This window comes from Amia ocellicauda, chromosome 8 (assembly GCF_036373705.1).
Source record: "Amia ocellicauda isolate fAmiCal2 chromosome 8, fAmiCal2.hap1, whole genome shotgun sequence".
Taxonomy (NCBI): domain Eukaryota; kingdom Metazoa; phylum Chordata; class Actinopteri; order Amiiformes; family Amiidae; genus Amia; species Amia ocellicauda.
Genome location: NC_089857.1, coordinates 14,120,165 through 14,138,679, shown reverse-complemented (window position 1 = coordinate 14,138,679; position 18,515 = coordinate 14,120,165).

Sequence of the window (18,515 nt, the reverse complement as noted above, 5' to 3'; positions counted from 1 at the left end):
TATTATACAGTGGGTTACCATGGCTCCACAGAATGAGGTAAAATATAGTGACACCCCTCCAGCAAAGCATTCTGGGAGAGAATCTGCTAAATTTACACAGTCAATGGGACAAATTACATCACACGTGCAACTCAACCGTTAATAGGAAACTACAGTTGTGTATTTGATAGCAGTTGTGAGAAAATAAAGAAGCATCTGACAAAAAATGAGGCTGCCCCGGCAAGTACAGGTTTATAGTTTTCTATTTGCAGGTGGGTCAAAATATGAATCTGGACCCTTTTGGGGACACAACCAAGGGATAAAATGAAGACCACACACCTAAACCAAATTCAAATTAGACTTGTAATCAGACACAAAACCATAGGTAAAGGAACAGCAAGTGACTGAAATTACCATTTTATAGACTAGACTAAATTATAATAATTGTGTCGCTGTTGGTTGTTTTAAACCATACGCAACATGAAACAAATTTTTTACTTAATATTGAACAGATTTGCATTACAGTCTTTCTCCCTAGCGACCTGTAGGGCTTTCGATGTTGTAAGTATTTTTAGGACTGTCATCTTCTTTTCCTTTAGGCTGAATAAGAGTACATCATCCTTCTGTCAATTTGTCATAATTCTAGTAGTTCATGTATCTTCTAATCGCATATTTTATGGCTCACCAAATGCCCCATGGGAGCTGATTAAAGCTTTAGAGCAACCAAGAAAATCTGATAGGATTTGGTCAGAATCTGCAGAGTTTTAAGTTTCCTATCCATAAGCTTTTAAGTACTTACAAGCCATTATGTTTGTCTTTGGTGTACTATTTTTTTTTCTGAAAATAAAATAACAGGCAAATCGCTGCACATAGATTTTTCAAAAAGATAATCAGATTCAACCAAGATAAGCTTTTCTTTCCTTTATTTTTTTAAAGAAGCTTTTTATAGACACAATATACAAGGATTATTTGCAAGCATTTAAAAAGACATTCATGAGAAATAGAGTAATACCCCTTTTCTGCATATAAATAAGAAAGTGCTTTTTTAATGGAAATTATACAAAGCGATTTACAGACTTAAACGGGAATATACTTAGGAGAAAGTGGTTAAGCAGTAGCATTGAGTTGATAAGACATTATCTTATCTTACATTGGATTAATAAAGTGTTTATACATTCTTTAATATTATTATTGATTTATTCATTTGTTTTATTAAATTTACTACAAATTTTACTAGTGTTACAAAAGAGTGGTATGAATGTAATTTGTGAAGTTTGTATGTAACTCTTCCCAAAATGTTCAATGTGCTGAAAATGATACACAAGTGTTCCAGTTTAAGTCTATCAATCGCTAATATTTGTACACTTCTGTTAAAGGTTAGATGCAGTAGGTTAGTTTTGGCCTAATTGTCCCACCATTTCAATCTTATACCTCAAAAGAATTAAGATACATTTCGATATATAAAATACACTCAAGCAGGACAAAGCTGTAGTGTTGACTACAGGATCACTATACAAGATACTTTTCCATTACTTCCTAATGTAACAAATCTTTTATATTAATATTTGTACACTGTTATAATAATAAGAATGACAAATCTCCTAATTTAAATAACGGGGATGGTCAAAGCACTACTCTGTCCTTTCATCTTTACTTCCTCATCCCCCATAACACATTAAGTGCTTATATATCAAGCTTGTAGCTCAATTCTTAAGATCTTAATATTGAGGTCATTCTTTCCAGCTCTGGAAAGATCATGGGAAGTTTCATCTTTAGAAATAAGTCGAGCATCAGAGTTAATAATACAGGACTCTTTGCTGCCACAAAGTTGTTGTGGTCAATTCTGTAGCTTTGGTTTCTCGCAGCCATGAAGGGGAATATGGTGATACAAAGTGTCTCTTTCCTCCTGGGAGATGACATTAAATACCACAATAAGCAGGAATAAAAAATGAATAAATAAAGGATCTCATGCCATTTAAGCAGCAAATTCAGCCACTAAGTCCCTTTGAATGTATTTTGTAGGAACCTTTCTTATGGCTCATGTATAGAAACCATCTATACATGAGCCATAAGAACTGGTGACCTTCCAAGAAATCTCAGCCCAGAGTTACTCATTCTTGATTTGTAAAATGATAATCTCGAACAAATCCACCAGTGTCCCTCACTCCACTGTGCTGTGCACACCAGTAAAGTACAGAGTATTGAATGATGTTGACTTAATAACTTAATTCATAAGGCAGCAGTGTGGAGTAGTGGTTAGGGGTCTGAACTCCTGTCGCTGTACCCTTGAGCAAGGTACTTTACCCAGCTGTATCAATGGGTGATTGTATTTAAAAAAGAATGTGATATATTGTAACAATTGTCGCTCTGGATAAGGACCTCTGCTAAGAAATATAATAATAATAATAATAATAATAATAATAATAATAATAATAATAATAATAATAATAATAATGCTTATCTAGGTGGCAGAAAACTGTGCTGTACCAGTATATATAATTGCATAATTGTGCAGGGAGTTGATTTTGTTTACAACAAATTCATGTTCTTACAGTAATTGCAGTCTAGTTCTCATGTCGATGACAAGCGTCTAATTACTGGAAACTCACAACACCCTTCCACAAACTTCCCATCAAGGCTGCCACCGTGATCACCATGCTGTGCCTTATTTACTCGACTTTCTCTTGCTCTCCACCAGCAGAGGAGAGATCAATCAGAAGTGGTTTTACATGACAAAAGACTCTCTCCCTGCCTTCACCCGTCATTCATTATCTTGACTGTAAATACAGATTAATCTAAATCTCAGTTAAAATATGGTGTTAATCCGCCAAGGGTCTTAAAATCACAAGAGGCAGGTCATCCAAGGGGGCATTACCCCCAGACTTCGTGGAATCCTCCGCAATTAAAAAACACCATCTTTGCGGTCGTTATTGTTCTGTGTCATCGCCCCCTGAGCCGCTAATGGTAACATAATGCCATTTCCCTGAGAGTAAATATGGGCCGTGTCCTCTGTGATGAAGGTGGGGGGGGGGGGGGTGCAGACCGTAATGGAGAGATTAGTGTTGGGTTTGAAAACAGGATAACTCTCCCATGGACAGTTCTGTGGTTATTATTACAGTAGGTGTTTATTATTGGGGTGGAGGGGAATAATAATAATGAGTAGGTACAGGAGTTAAGAGATTGTGGAGTTTGGACATCGCTGAGATTGGTGTAAGTGCAGCTAGGAGAAGGGAGCTATTTATTTGATTTATTTATCTACCACAAATCCCCTTTTTTGTTTTTCACACAACTCAGATTGATGATCGTTTAGAATTAGATTTTGGATTAGGCTGTACAAATTCTCTTTTCCTGGACTTACCCAAATTCATAATGGAATATCAAGTTCACATGCTATACATCAATTATTTTCACTTTGTTTGCATATGTTTACATGTTATTGGATGTCAGTTTATGCGTCCATTTAATCTTGATTTAAGATGCTCCAGGTAAAGGTTTTCACAAGGATGGATTAATACACCACCATCTCATGTAAACTGAGTTTGGCGTCCACAAGAACTTTAAACTGGTACAGTATTTTGAATTAATACTATATAAAAAATATTGACCAGAATTATGGTTCATGCTTGATTTGGAAATGACTTCTGTGTTGCTAATGTCTGAGATATATAGATATTTGACCACAAAAGAATACGTTTGTATTTGGGTTGCAGGCCTTGATAAGGGTACTCCATTGTGTTACAGCCTTCATTAAAATTGTACCCAGCAGACGGATGAATGCGTATACTCTGCGTTGCAATGGAAAGAAAACGTACTGCGTTTTAATGTGGTATTGTGTGTGTCTTTGGAAGGCTGCTGGCATCTTTAATAAGAGGCGATGGGGCTGGAGGAGGGCGGGAGGCATGGGTAAGAAAGAAGGGGAAGGAGAGCAGAAGGTCTTTGTATGAAGGAAGGATGGAGAGAAAGAAAGGGTGCAATGTACAACTAATTAAATTGATTTATGTATTGATTCCAGACTCACACCTGAGACTCCAGGGGGGTGAAATTTTGGGCTCAAGAAATGAATGGCTTGTGAAGGAGAGTGCTGCACAAGAGGTGGGTGTGAAACCTCTCGGTGACAGAAAGCCGGCAATCTAGTGTCGGCTTCCTTTGTGGTTTAAACCACGGGGTATTTAGGCCCGATTGTTAAAGCATTGACTGAGGTTAAAAATGAACAAGTGTGTCAGAAGCAACAGTTTAGGCTGAGCCACAGTGTGTTAAGGTTCTCTGTGAAAGCAGTACAAGAGAACTCTGACTGTCGGGGGCTGCTCTGTGGGTGACCCGGCCCAGGACCCAACATTAGTATTGCTCTTCGGTGAATACATGGTCGATTCTACTGAATAAACAGTTCTTGGTTTGAATATGAGATCTGTCAACCACATGCCGAACAGACGAGTTATTGTGTAAATAGGTTCCAGAAAGGCACATATTTAGAAATATCACACGGTTACCAGATGAAAATACAAATCCCTTCAATGGATGGAGCCCAAGTCAAAAACCTGGTATAATATGTGGGCTGATTTTCATTCATATTATTAATTTGCCATTGGAATTGCAATTTAAATTTAAATTGTCACATATATTATGGGAATTAAAATACTATTTGTAGGGGACCGCAAATTCTCCAACTTAAGCAGGCGTTTACATACACTTTTTCTTCTTCTCTTGTGCTTCTCTTCATAACTTTACCTGCAGTGATTTGTTTTCAAGTTCTTTCCTCACAATGCAGACAGTGAGAGCAGCACAATGCGATGCTTTGCCTAATTAAAGCAAAGCAAGGGATCGTGCCAAGTCCTCGCCATCTAATACATTCACAAATCCCTGGAGAATCGGCAACAACAAAAATCTGAGTTAGGCTTAAACACATAAAATAAAACTGTAAAACAGAATTCAAAACAGAGTCCCACCCTGATACCCCTCTGCTTGCTAACGCTGAGTAAATCATTCACTTTCACAAAAAGATTTTCCAAAGACAGTTGCCTGTGTAATTCATTATAATGTCCCTGTTCCCACAACACAACACACCAGAACCCCGCTGCGGCTGGAGGGGCGGCCATACCCAGGATCCACGATGAGCTGTATTGACAAAGGACTACATTCGCTAAAATTATTATTAATATTTCATGCAGACAAGGCTTCAGCGCTCCTTGTGCGGATGTAAATAAGTGAACAGCATATGATATTTACCCCCGCTATCAAACATTCATGAGGCCCATGCTATTTAAAAAGGCTAAACATGACACTGTGTTTACAATAGGTCAGCTGCCAGGGTCGGACATAAAAAGAAGTTTCTGGTCTAATAGACAGATAGCATTACGCTGTAAAACAAATATTGCTTAGGCCCAGGTGACAGAGGTGCATATCGGCAAGATCTGCTCAGTGCTCGGTTCGCCATGGATTTTTCATTTGAACAGAGCTTCCTATAAATAAGTGTAATGCTAAGAAACAGACAGGAAGGTGTCCATGCAGGCATAAGAGTATACTGTGCATCTGGGACTACTCTCTGTCGGCATAATGAACCGCAAAGGTCCTCAGAGACCCTAGAGTTATAGCATAACAGGCAGACTGTTACTGCATATTCCTTTTATTTAAGCGTTTATGCCATGGATTTTACCTAACACAAATATTAATGCTGTTTAAACAGAGGACTCTTCTATTTTTTTCTTCCCACCCCCACTGTCTCACTTGGTGCAGTGCATGTTGAGGAATATCCTGCTATCTGCTAAAATTGCGACTCTCCAGTGTTGATTAATACATTGAACAGCTTTGGCATCTCAGCTGAGTTGAACTATGCACCTGTCTTCACTAGCGGTTTTGCAGGAATGTTTCAGATTTTTACAATATAATTTTGCCCTGCAAATTTGGTTCTCAAAATTGAAAGAATAGGATTAAAAATGCAATACGGTATCGAGGTAAACAGCCAGTGACAACACATTTGAGGGAGAACTGTTGTCCTCCCAAGACCAATTTAATCCATGGACATGCTATATAATTAAATGAATACCTTAAAGAGGAAGCATGTTCTGCATCTGTTGGACCTTATTGTGAAGTAAGGGTAAAAAAGTAAATAAGTAAGGAGGTTGGATTGAAAAAGCAGATAAAATTACACTAGTCAATATTGATGAACAACATGTCTGGGCTTCAGACTCCTTAGTTTTGAGGTAAACCCCTATGCAATATTGGGAGGTATTTATTTTTAAATACATAAATTGCTCCTTATAAACCAGGAGAATGGCTTGCCTGCTTTAAGCTTTTATGTAGCCGAGTGTTTAATGGACTCGGTTAATGCACAGTCCTCCAGTCCTGGCTGAGGCACACTTCCAGCTTTGGAGTCTTTCACTCTTTCAGCAGAACACCATATAAATCAAAGCCAATTTTGTACAGGAAGATGTCAAAATGGCCAAAAAGTAACCTTGGTATTTATTTATGTACTGTGTAAGTGCATTTTGTTATTTTATTTTTGCTTCTTAACTGATTTAATGCAAGAAAGAATAGCTGTTCCATTAGTATCAGTATATTTGAGCTAATTAACAAACCAATATATATATTCTGTTCTGCAAACTCTCTACGCAAGTCATTTTTTGTCGGAAAATTGACTACTTGCGCTCCTTGCTTTTTACGTATCTAGCGTAAAATTTTTGTAAATCTGAATTTTTCATAATGGGGTCTATGGGAGCATTTTTACATAAAGTAAAGTGTTACGTAACAAGTGCCTACTTATGTTAGTGTGAACTATTCCAATCTTCAGATTCCCTTCAATGGCTGCAAAGAGAATTTGTTCTTTTGAAAAATGTGTGGTAACCAAAGTTGAAAGTCAAGTCAAATCAAGTTTCTATGGAAAAGAAGAGAAAACAAAATCAAATTGTATATCAAAACCTTACACAAAGTGTTTTGTTCTTCTCTAAATTATGTGGAGAACTTTAGAATAGCTATTGACCACAGCATTTGTAGAAGACATTACCACAGAAGCCCTCCGAAAACCACAGCTTTGAGAAGACACATCCATTACAGTATTGTTGATGCACCGCAATCAGCCGTGCTGCTGTTGTATGTGAGGCCATAGAGACAGATGTGTTTGACACCAGGATGAAGGAGGGAGAGTGCGGGGGGGCATGTGTGGCTTGAGGCTGAACAAACTGAAACTGTAGAAGCCAAGGAGGTTCCGGTTTCCTTTGCATCAGCATTAAGAGGGTCAATGGTTTTAGCCATCCACACAAGCACACACACGCTCATACACAGACACACATACAGGCAAAAGCCATTCGAAGGATATTGTTAAAACTATAGAAACAAAAGAAAGAGAGAAAGAAAAGAATGAAAGAAAGGAAAGGAAGACATCGAACTGGAGAGAGGAGCAGCGGTACAGTAGTATTACATCTTGATCAACAAATGACTGATAATATTCCCGCCGCCCATCTTTCAGACCACTCGTTTGATGACAAAGCACGGCCTGCATCCCACATCCATTATCCGGTTGCGGTCCCCCAGGCAAGAGCATCAATAACGCTCGCGCCGGATGCCGCATCCCTTTCTAGGGGAGAGGACACTGTGGATAGCTGGTGGGCATCTCCACGCTCCGCACACCATTACAGCCCACCAATCTTTCATAACTCTCACCCTGGACTACAGTGGCAGAGCCCAGGCTACTTTAACCCCTTCCTTGGGTGGGGGTGGGGGGTGGAGGGGGGTCACAGGCTTTTTCATTTTATTTTTTTTCACTGTGGCTCGGTCTGCTGCTCGTTCTCAATCAGGAGCGCCCTCACAGCGCTCCAGGTGCCACTGCGCTGTCTTCCTGTAACTGGGCTCGCTGCAACACAACACAAAACTCATACCAATCAAAGGAACGGAGACAGTTGTAAAAAATAAAATAAAATAAGGAAAAATGAATGTGTGCCACCAGAGTAAGTAAGAGAACACAACCGCTGAAAGCATCAAGGTCATTGTTTTATTTATGTTTTAATATATTGTTTTATAAGCTTCCACTATACACAATGTAAACTCTGCAAATGCAAGTGTACCATAGAAGTGTACCATGTCTACCTATATACCTATACTTAAGCATGTTATTCAAATAATGCACCATTACTTGTCAGCTCTGCCCCAAGTGAAATACTATAACTTTCAAAAAACAGGGCAGCTCGGCAGTAGCATTGGTTACATTGGTTGTCGCCAGGTTACAGTGGTTTAGTCAGGAAGATGAAAGACATTTCCAGTTTCTGTAAGCGTGTAATTCATAATGAGTAGCTGTGAATGTGATCGTATGTTATTTCTAGGATTCTAAGAGAGGTGATGGACAAAGACAGGTCCTCCTATGGTTAGGCAAAGACAGTGGTAAGTTAATTTGAGATTCAAAATATAGAAGAACCCCAAACAGGGTGTGTCTTGGCTGTGCCAATCGGCCACCGCAGGTAAGGGTTTCAGGATATACAATTCCTGTTGAAAGTCTGATATATAGGTGCTAGACAGCAGATGTGCTGGGCCCAGCACCACCGTCACCTTAGTCCGGGAGCACTCTAGAGGTCCCCCGTGGATCCAAGGCCAATTAGGAAGCTGTTTGAAAAGTTGAGGCGACTGGTTTAACAATGTCTTTGCAAAGCGGATGTAGCTGAAGATGCTGCATGTCTAATTATATGACACTGAGTTAATATGGTCTTGGGTAACAATTCTCTCAGTGTGGGTTCATCCTATTTAACAGCAGCATGTTAATAGCTGTCCAAATAATAGCACAGATTACTTCCCCTCATTTTCACTGTCTAAATAATGTTTTTGGTGGCATGAATGTTTTAAGTTGTAATTGAATCTAATGCTCTCTGGCAGCCTTCCAGAAAGTCTTGTCTGTGGTGAAGCATCGCTGTGATATCATCTATCTGGACAACAAGAGCTCCTGCATTGTTCTGTGTATCACTATTTAAAATGTGATTGAAATTAACAGTCTTTATTATTGGCTTTTTTGATTATTTATAAAGGTATGTGTTTATTGGTATTGATTATATGTAAGGTATATTATGTATATATCTATAAACTGGTATATGTATGTGGGTAAATATATATCTATATATGTGTGTGTGTGTGTGTATTTATTAGTATATTTATTATTTATCTCCACATAAAAATCATGAAGTCACCTATAGCTTTTGCTGAAATACAACTTACAAAGGATTTAGAACTCCTGAGATGCCTGAAAATAAATTAATCTCAAAAGAAACAGGATGATTTTCCACAAGATGAGCAGCTGGTCACAAAGTGATTGATTCTGAAAGCCTGATGCATGTAACCAAATAGCTTTTTTACATTATTTCTTAAGATGCAGAAAGTACTTACATGATACTTTTTATGCAAAACCTTTTAAATACATTCATTACATTTTAAGAAATAGTCTTTCCAGCAAATTCTCATCTTGCCCATTATGAAAACTGTACATATTTTACTGGCAGTTTGTGGAAAACAGTTATAATTAAAACTGGCCTGATTGTTACCAATCACAGGTGCACATTTACAAGTGCACACATGCTGTCACACAACTTCAGTAGTGGAGCTATTGAGTGTTTTTAGCACTCAGTCCAAAGCATTTCCCATCTTGTTACTATACTGTCAAGTTCAGTCCCAGATCTTTAAATCGGCTCAGGGGACTTGGCCATCCACTGTGCCAATAAGAGCACAGTTTGTAGAGGAGCGACCACACAACCAACAGTCTTCTATTTCCATTAAAGATAGTTATAGAAAAACACCTGGAAAGGGAGAGTGAAGGAAAGGTATACAGTCTAACCAATCGGCACGTTTGAGAGCGAAATTCTGTCAAGCACAGCAAATCACCTGGTGAGCGTTAAAAAATAATCACAGTAAAGCACAAAACATGCTAAAATGTTGGGTGCAAATGTGACAGGTGATTTAACAGGAAAAAATGAAGTGTGTGTGTGTATATATATATATATATATATACACTCACCTAAAGGATTATTAGGAACACCTGTTCAATTTCTCATTAATGCAATTATCTAACCAACCAATCACATGGCAGTTGCTTCAATGCATTTAGGGGTGTGGTCCTGGTCAAGACAATCTCCTGAACTCCAAACTGAATGTCTGAATGGGAAAGAAAGGTGATTTAAGCAATTTTGAGCGTGGCATGGTTGTTGGTGCCAGACGGGCCGGTCTGAGTATTTCACAATCTGCTCAGTTACTGGGATTTTCACGCACAACCTTTTCTAGGGTTTACAAAGAATGGTGTGAAAAGGGAAAAACTTCCAGCATGCGGCAGTCCTGTGGGCGAAAATGCCTTGTTGATGCTAGAGGTCAGAGGAGAATGGGCCGACTGATTCAAGCTGATAGAAGAGCAACTTTGACTGAAATAACCACTCGTTACAACCGAGGTATGCAGCAAAGCATTTGTGAAGCCACAACACGTACAACCTTGAGGCGGATGGGCTACAACAGCAGAAGACCCCACCGGGTACCACTCATCTGCACTACAAATAGGAAAAAGAGGCTACAATTTGCACAAGCTCACCAAAATTGGACAGTTGAAGACTGGAAAAATGTTGCCTGGTCTGATGAGTCTCGATTTCTGTTGAGACATTCAGATGGTAGAGTCAGAATTTGGCGTAAACAGAATGAGAACATGGATCCATCATGCCTTGTTACCACTGTGCAGACTGGTGGTGGTGGTGTAATGGTGTGGGGGATGTTTTCTTGGCACACTTTAGGCCCCTTAGTGCCAATTGGGCATCGTTTAAATGCCACGGCCTACCTGAGCATTGTTTCTAACCATGTCCATCCCTTTATGACCACCATGTACCCATCCTCTGATGGCTACTTCCAGCAGGATAATGCACCATGTCACAAAGGTCGAATCATTTCAAGTTGGTTTCTTGAACATGACAATGAGTTCACTGTACTAAACTGGCCCCCACAGTCACCAGATCTCAACCCAATAGAGCATCTTTGGGATGTGGTGGAACGGGAGCTTCGTGCCCTGGATGTGCATCCCACAAATCTCCATCAACTGCAAGATGCTATCCTATCAATATGGGCCAACATTTCTAAAGAATGCTTTCAGCACCTTGTTGAATCAATGCCACGTAGAATTAAGGCAGTTCTGAAGGCAAAAGGGGGTCAAACACAGTATTAGTATGGTGTTCCTAATAATCCTTTAGGTGAGTGTATATATATACTAAATTTTCCATCAGATCAACAACAACAAAATGATTTTGTGTTCTTATGTTTGATGTCCTGAAAATGGCTGTATTTGAAGGACTCATGCAGGATCTCCATTTCATGAATCAATTTAAATGAGTTTAAAATTCATATATTCACCTTTCAGTACCTTTGGTTTCTGTATTATAGTGTATCACCCACTATAATCTCTCTCCCACCTACTTACTTTCAGAAAATTAAGAGTGAAGAGAGATGAAGAGAGAACTGTTTCTTTATTGGATTAATCATTTATCTGATATAAATATAAACATAATAAAATCATACCTTTCCCTAAAAACTAGATATAAAATATGTTGGTTTAGTACACACATTTGCCATTTATTAAGAAAAATAAATAAATAAATAAACAAACACACAAATAAATATAAAAGATCAATATGGATACTTGCTCAGAAATGATGAATGGAACAAAGCAATAATGCATTCCAAGAGGGATCGGTATAAAAGTGGAAAATCAATTATTATTTTTTATAATAATACTAAAGCCCACTCAATTATATAACTCATTAAAATAAAGTTGATGTTACTATAAATCAATCATTATAATGTAACCATGAAGATGTAGCAGTTTTCATATCATATTACCTTTAAATGTAAAACAAGCTTTTATATGGTGCAATTCCAATAGTTAATTATTATTATTATTATTATTATTATTATTATTATTATTATTATTATTATTATTATTATTATGAATAATAATACTAATAATAATAATAATAATAATAATAATAATAATAATAATAGTAGTAGTAGTAGTAGTAGTAGTAGTAGTAGTAGTAGTTGTAATAGTTGTATTAGTAGTAGTTGTAGTTTGTAAAAATCGAAATATAATATATTTTGACTTTTACAATAAAACAAATCCTCAGAGGAGCCTTGGTTTTTTAGCCTATTGTCGCTGTGGTTGAGAAAATCCATCCTATAACAACACAGGTTATAATATCTCTGTTTTACCCACTTTTCTAGATCTCCTCCATAACCTTTGGCAATGACCTCCACTATTGAAGCAGTTTGTAAATAAAGAGAATTGCCTTTTTTTCTTTCTCTTTTTTAACAGCCTTGAAATGCGCTGCTGTTTAATCAAGTAAAAACTCCTCAGAAACACAGACTATCCAAGAAAGAGCCCAGGCTATTGTGCGAAGCCCAGGACTCGAAAACAATGGAAACACACAAGTAACAACTCATTTATATTTAATATTCCAGTGTGTAAATGGGTCTTCATTATTTTATTCTTTTTTCCATTACCTGTCCCTTAATTTTTTTTTTAAAAGTAGCTATTTTCATCAAAGCCACAACAAGAGCTGTCAGCTTAATAGAAAACCTGTTCCTTAATACTCAGAGCGTAATGGGTGTATCTTCCACCACCTGAGACCACCAGAGCCTTATTCACACTCTTCAGCAACCCAATCCTTTCATGTCTTATTTTGCCAGCACACATTTTGTTTTTCCATTTAGCTGAGAGAGAAAACCGACAAACTGTTTTTTTTTTCTTCCCCGAGAGACAATTAAACAAAAACATTCTGAGGTATTTTTCATAGAAAGAAACAGACCTCTTTCATCTCAGACATGGTGTGTACCAACTTAAGACCTCTTCGTCAATTTCTTTGATGTTGTTCTCTAAACTTTAAAACACTTTATTTTCTTCCCACTCTACCCTAAGACCAGATCCCCAAAAAGACTGGATACCAAGTGTTTTTTAAAGCCCATAAAAAAAAGTCAAAATACATTATGATTCGATGAATGGAAATGTACAGCATTAAAATTAAACCATGAATTTCAAGCTGTGCACAATCCCACATTCAGGTAATAAGCATAGCAAGTGAATAAGCGTTTTCAACTGCACCAAAATGTCCACGCTGTCATTACTGTGTGTTACCAAATCACTGTGTTAAATTAGAACAACAGTCTCTAGACTAATTACTGAAGTATGCATTCTGGATTAAGTTAAGATAAGAAACTCTTTCATTTAAAGCTGAATTTCCCAACTAAAACAAAAGTAAGAAACTACATGAAGATCTTAGCCTTTTAAATAATTAATAAAGGCTTTAAAATATCATTATCATTAAATATATCATAAAACCCTGTCATTATATTGACAAAATCATTGAGGCAGACATTTCTAGTCAATAAACATTTTGTGATTGTATTTTCTTAAAACCCTGTAGTCTTCTGATCTAAATATTATACATATTTATCCTCTTAATTATATTGACAAGGACCATCTATCAAAATGGGGATGTGCTGGCTGCTTATTTAATTATATATCAATTTAGTCATCCAGTTGCTTAAAGGCACAATATTCATGGGAATCATAATATAGTAATTTTGGCATTTGGTCAAACACAATGATTTACTGAAACAAAAACAAAAAACGTAGTTTATGAAGAACATATGCTACAGCCATTCTTCAGCACACCGGTTTTGTGTGTTGTATTTATGTATTGGTTCGTTTGTTTTTTCATTTGTTTGTTAAATGCAAAATACTTCCCTGTAAACCAGTCTTTGCACTTATTTAATCGGTAAATTGTGTGTGCGCTTGTTTATGTTGTTTTATCATCTTCATTACCTGCTGAGAGCATTCCAGATTAGGCACAACCATCTCTAGATCTCTAGCATCTGCTCTTTAAGGCTGTACTACATCCTTTGCTCTTGTTGTAAAACTGGAGACCAAGGTATTTGAGTTGATACTAAATGAATACACGTCTGAGGATGGTTCCTAAGAAGGTACCACACATACGGTCTGGAACTGTGTATGTAATGGGCCTACTTAAGCCACAAGGATGGACCCCACACTTAGACTGGCATCGAAAGGATCTGCTAGAGTTCCCGTTCCTTGTAGTTTGAGACTAGGCAAACCTGATATGCCAAGAGGCCACCCACTCACCCTCAAGCACTGATGCTCTCCCTCTTGAGGACCTGAGGGGATGACAGGATGGGCTGATTGTGTTCCCCGAGTCTGATCACACTCACAACATGCTATTAGAAAGCATACAGCGTGCATGGCCAGCATATACAGCTTGCTCTGTGTCCCTTACATTGCTTATCAAGTGCAAACACATCAATTTGCATGCTTAGTCAATCCTAACAGTTTTCACACTCTGAAAAGCAGTGTCTTTATTAAAAAAAAAAAAAAAGCGAATGTTTGTGTGCAGTATTTTTCATGAATCCCACACATTTCACCCTGAATGTATTCTTGAATATATAATTTGGAAGGTATTGCTCATCATGTTGAAATGGCCCATTTATGATGAGCAAGGTGAGACCCTCTATCACTGGCTAATTATAACCTTGATACGCAAATGCCGTTATTAGTCCTGCTTAAAGTGTACTTTTCTTATTTAATTAATTAAAACCATAATCTGTGAACTTTAAATTAGTCTGGCGTAAAAGGATCTAATTTTTTCATGTAATAATTAGCAGCCAGTAAAGCAGCGGTATTAATTGCATTTAGTCTCCTGCCTCGGGAGAGCGCAGGACAGAGCGGTTCAGAGCTGGTGCCTGAAATAGAGAATCCCCTGAATTAAAAAACTTTTTTCCAGTCAGTAAATTACTACAGGGAATCTAAGGGAACCTTTAATTAGCCTCGCTCTGTTGTAACATTGATTGAAATGCAGCACATCAATTATTAAATGTAACAGTTTTTTTTTCCTTTTAATTTTTTAGGTGGAAAAGGGCTCTGCCGAACCACATGGGTGTTAGCTTTGAGTAAAGCCGGATATGCGCCCTCCCTGCTAACACACAACGTGTCTGCAACATCTAACGACGTTGCTGCTGCCAGGGTGCAGGATGGTTGCTGCCCAAGTAACGGTGTGACAACGTTGTGACAACATGAGCACAACTCTACACATTCGCGTCGTCACACCAGTTACGTGACGGTCCTGCAACGTGCAGTTGCTACCCGGGGTCTGCGGGCTCCTGCGCAGCTTCAGCCAGCCATTCTGTACACGGGTGCAAATGCGCCAAAAAAAATGCGCAATAACTAATGTCCAAGCATTGTCCTGCAGCGGGAGTCAATATTTAAACAACACAGCTTAACATTACTGAATTGAAAGCGGTTATATATCTGTCGGCTTGGTCCAGGCGTACCCTGTATTGTAAATTATTATTATTATTATGCCCTGCTGAATTTTACAAATATATCCATTCTTGTTAAAACGGGTTATTCCTGCGATTAATGAATTCCTAGGCGATTTTCAAATGTCGCTATTCTATAGGTGCCTCCAGCCTGAGGACTCGGCCCTGTACTTACACAAGTGCGTCAACTCGTCACGACAAGAATGAAAATAAAGACACACACACACACACACACACACACACACACACACACACACTCACACACACACTCACACACACACACACACACACACTCACACTCACACTCACACACACACACACACTCACACACACTCACACACTCACACTCACACACACACACACACTCACACACACACACACTCACACTCACACACACACTCACACACACACACACACTCACACACACACTCACACACACACACACTCACACACACACACACACACACACACACACACACACACACACACACACACTCACACTCACACTCACACACACACACACACACACACTCACACACACACTCACACACACACACACTCACACTCACACACACACTCACACTCACACTCACACACACACACACACACACACTCACACACACACTCACACACACACACACTCACACTCACACACACACTCACACACACACACACTCACACACACACACACACACACACACACTCACACTCACACTCACACACACACACACACACACACTCACACACACACTCACACACACACACACTCACACACACACACACACTCACACACTCACACACACACACACACTCACACACACACTCACACACACACACACACACACACACACACACACACACACTCACACACACACACACACACACACACACTCACACTCACACTCACACACACACACACACACACACACTCACACACACACTCACACACACACACACTCACACTCACACACACACTCACACACACACTCACACACACACACACACTCACACACTCACACACACACACACACTCACACTCACACACACACTCACACACACACACACACTCACACACACACTCACACACACACACACACTCACACACACACACACACACACACTCACACTCACACTCACACACACACACTCACACACACACACACACACACACACACACACACTCACACACACACACACACACACACTCACACACACACACACACTCACACACACACTCACACACACACACACACTCACACACACACACACACACACACTCACACTCACACTCACACACACACACTCACACACACACACACACACACACACACACACACTCACACACACACACACACACACACTCACACACACACACACACTCACACACACACTCACACACACACACACACACACACACACATATATATATAGCCTAAGCAATATGCTGAGGCAATACGATATAAGGTACAATTCTGTATCCTTCTGAACTCCAGCAATTGCTTCAGGCTTAGAATTAAATATAAAAAGGTGGATCCTTCCAGTTAAAGGTTTTTTCATTGGATCTAGAATTTCCCGATATAATCGCAAGCGTTAGATTTTTTTAAGTATTAATAAAAATGTACTAAGCACAATCACAATGAGTTTAGAAGAGCAAAAGAAAAACGATTTTTCTACAATGTCTGCAATGTTTAATTAGTTGTAGATTAGTTCCTTTCTAAATGCATATCAATCTGGAATATAAAAGTCTGTTTCCAGCCTCAAGAATGACACAATACATATTTCCACTCATTCAGAGCCATTCTGGAGTATTGCAGCATGATCAAATGTCCATCTTAATCTATACAGGTCCAGAAATAGAGTCCCTGACCAAAGATGTCTGAGGAGCTGTTTTTTAAAAGAACTGCACACCAGCACTAACCAGTAACAGAAGTGAACCGGCTAAACAAAATTAAGGAAAGCAAGAACAAAGGATTTAATTAATTGAAATGGGTCAGAGGGAGCATGACCAGGGCAGTGTGGAGATACAGCGTACAGGAGACTGGAGAACAAACTGGCAGAGACAAGCTGCTGCTAATAAAAGCCTCTCTAATTCGCTAAGAAAATCGCTCATTAGCAAAACCATAATTATCTGTTTAATTGCTTCAAATTGCCCTGCGAATGAAGAGTGCAGTACAATCACAGCTCACAACGCAGATGTTGCCCCCTGCTTGTTCGGGCTGGGCATTTACCTGGCGCGGCTGCCACCTAGTGGTGTTACTGGAGAAGTGCAAGGAGGGGTAATGGGTGCGAGTGTTGAATCAGGATATGGATATAGCCTGAGGTATATCTATAGAAGAAGAGGGAGAGAGATTTTTATAATTCTACTTTATTCTACTCTATTATTTATTTCTGTTTTGAATACCTTCTGCAGTGAACAAGGAATGACCTCAAAATTATATTGTAGAATTCAACTTTATTTACTTTACTTGACCTGCACAAAAGATATCACTATATTCCACAGTATACTTTCTTTGGAAGGATGGTGGAAGCGTGTATTGATTGATTGATTGATTGATCGATTGATTGACACACTGCTCAAGCAACGTGACTTGGGTAACTGACAGCTTCAAAGATCTGCAAAGGACACTCTTCTGAGGTTTCTTAAGATGCGTGTCATGGCTGACTGTGCGACTTTTTGTGTCGGGAAGTGCTTGGTCTTTGTGGAGGGCTGCAGTGAGTGGAAAACTCATTTAGGCCTAATTAATTTTTGGTGGGCTCGAGGACTCTGGTTACAAGACTTCACCTTTGCCAGAGGGGCAGTAATATGCCTCCCAATGACATCCAACATTTGACACTGGCCAAGGCAGAAGGCAAGGTACAAAGGAGTCCAGAGGCACTATTGTAGTCTCTCCCAGGTCAAGTATAGGTTATGACAATGTTTTAATTAGGAGTTATAACTTATACATGATGGTGATTCTTCCTTATGCCTATAAAATCAACAAAGCCCTTTCTTGGCTTTCCACCGTTTCTGTCTCAAAGATCAAATTTTATTCTGGAAGCTCATCAGAATGGGATTTCTCCCCGACAATGCTCTTTGTCAGACCGAGATCGTGTTCCATGTTTTAGGAGTTTATAGGCCTATACCCTCCACAAGTCTATGAACCTACAATTCATCCTTCATATAATTCCCCTAATTCTTTAATATACACTACGCCATATATCAAATGGGTTTA